The following is a 2,664-nucleotide window of genomic DNA, read 5'->3' as shown; positions in this document are numbered from 1 at the left end:
ATATATAAAAAACTGCATTTGTTAACATTAGATATATCAAACATAAACGGGAAAAAAACATGAAAATATTAACATACTTTTTAATGACAAGTGTTGTTGATCACCCATTTTAGCCAGTGCATCGAAATCTTGTGGTAATTCTGTCATCGCAGTTCTCAGAGCAGCTCTGAGGTGTTCATCACTCTGGAATCTGTAGGGTGCTTTGTTGGTGTTCATCACACGAAAAGTCTCTTCACACAAATATGGAGAGCCAAACAACACCAGCATCCTCTGTGCCATCTTATGGATGTTTGGAAATTTGGCTGTACTTAATGAAGCATAAAACTCATCCAATTTGAGGGAGTGGACACATTGTCAGTCACATTGAAGATCAATCGGTTCCAACTGCAACTCCTGTGGCACTGTTTCTGGATCTTGTTAGAAGGGACATGACACCAGCTGAAGTGCCTGTCAATTTTTTAAAAATGACAAAACCAACAGAATTCTTCATGCAGGTCATCCAGTGATTTCCGAGATTTTTTCACATGTTCACATGGGCATCTTTTAACATTGCCAGTGTGCAGAGGGGATTGCTCTAAGACTGCAAGGGAAGATGTCAAAAAATAAGTAATCAAATATATGTGTGTACATACAATTGTGTGTACATGTCATTGACTAAATATGCGCTACAACGCACTCAACTTTTGCTCCGATTCAGCTTCTTATTACTGGTTACGACGTGACTCTCTTCTCATTCATTCCCACAGCTTCACTGCACTCTAAACTGTGGGAACGCTGAGCGTCTACAGTGCGGACGCTGGGTGTCTCGAGAGTTCAAAGCCCGTTGTCCCAATGCATTGAAACGAGAAGAGTCATTGGATAAATGCTGGTTTTGTCCCGCCCATCGTACGCTCAGCGTCTATGGGAGTCTTTGGACAGTGGCCGTCTATCGGCTGAACCGGACACTCAGCTTTTCTGCATGATGATTGAATGATCTGTCTGAGGCTGAATCTCTTTTTGATTGACAGCAAAATAAGCCAATCACCAATCTTAGTGACACTCTCTTTGTTGAAAACGACTGTTTAAAGCGGCTCAAGTCTCCAGGGCCAAGGCCATTTAAGCAGCCTAGCTCTGCTGGCCATTGAGAGGACACTAGTTAAGTCCCTGGAAAAGATGGTATGACAGGGTCACAGATCATGTTCTTGAAAAGGAACGGAGAGTAGAATTCACGTATAAATAAATGGACACATTTTATGATGTAGGCCGAAATTGAGCTTAACGTCCTTGACAGACCAGCATCCGCCACTGGCAATGTGGGGAAATGAGCAAATGACTTGTCTGATATTTGCTTCGAAAATAAAATCAGCTTGGTTCTGAAGGCTCTGATGTTTGCTTGCATTTCACGCACAAACTGGTTTTTCCTTGGAGCTTCCTTGAACTCATTCATGTGACAGTAAAAGCTAAATCACAAAGCCAATCTGTGTCAATCAGCTCAGGAAAATTGCCAGTATTCTGAAGTAGCTCCACAAATGAAATAAACTCCTGTTTTGCTCCCACACATGTTGACATACTTTTTCCAACTGTAACCAGCGGACATTAGAATGGTAAAGTAAGTCAGTGTGATCAGTGTCGTTTTTTTTCAGAAAATGAATAAACTGATGATGGTGAAGTTACCCCGCTTGAATAAAGTTAACGAGTTTCGCAGCTGGCTTCAATACACCCTGACCTGAATTCTCTGAACCATCCTGACGTTTTTTCCTGTCAGATTTGGTGATCCATCTGGGCCCCAGAAAACATCTCAAACTCCGGTCCTGGAGGGCCGCTGTCCTGCATGTTTTCCAAGTCTCCCTGTTGCAACACACCTGATTCAAATGATCAGATCATCAGCAAGCTCTGCGGAAGCCTGACATTGAACCTGTTCATTTGAATCAGGTGTGTTGCAACAGGGAGACTTGGAAAACATGCAGGACAGCGGCCCTCCAGGACCGGAGTTTGAGACCCCTGATGTATAGTAAGCCATTTTTAGCTGAAAAAAATGACCATGTATTTGTAAGGCGTTTTTTTTGTCCTCAAAAAACGACAATGTATTGTAAGGCCTTTTTTGCCGAAAAAAAACCGACCATGTATAGTAAGGAGTTTTTAGCCGAAGAAAACGACCATGTATAGTAAGACGTTTTTTGACGAAAAAAAACCGACCATGTATAGTAAGGAGTTTTTAGCCCCAAAAAACGAGCATGTATAGTAAGGCGTTTTTAGCTGAAAAAACCGACCATGTATAGTAAGGAGTTTTTAGCCGAAAAAAACGACCATGTATAGTAAGGCATTTTTAGCCCAAACAAAACGACCATGTATTGTAAGTCGTTTTTTGCCCCCCAAAAAACGACCATGTACAGTAAGGCATTTTGAGCCGAAAAAAACGACCATGTATCGTAAGGTGTATTTTGCTGAAAAAAACGACCATGTATAGCAGGGGTCTCAAACTCAGGTCCTGGAGGGTTGCTGTCCTGCATGTTTTCCAAGTCTCCCTGTTGCAACACACCTGATTCAAATGAACAGGTTCAATGTCAGGCTTCCGCAGAGCTTGCTGATGATCTGATCATTTGAATCAAATGTGTTGCAAAAGGCAGACTTGGAAAACATGCAGGACAGCGGCCCTCCAGGACCGGAGTTCGACACCTGTTCTCC

The sequence above is a fragment of the Hippocampus comes genome, unplaced genomic scaffold (assembly GCF_001891065.2).
Source record: "Hippocampus comes isolate QL1 unplaced genomic scaffold, H_comes_QL1_v1.1 scaffold94, whole genome shotgun sequence".
NCBI classification, from domain to species: domain Eukaryota; kingdom Metazoa; phylum Chordata; class Actinopteri; order Syngnathiformes; family Syngnathidae; genus Hippocampus; species Hippocampus comes.
Note: the sequence above shows the minus strand (reverse complement) of the source record.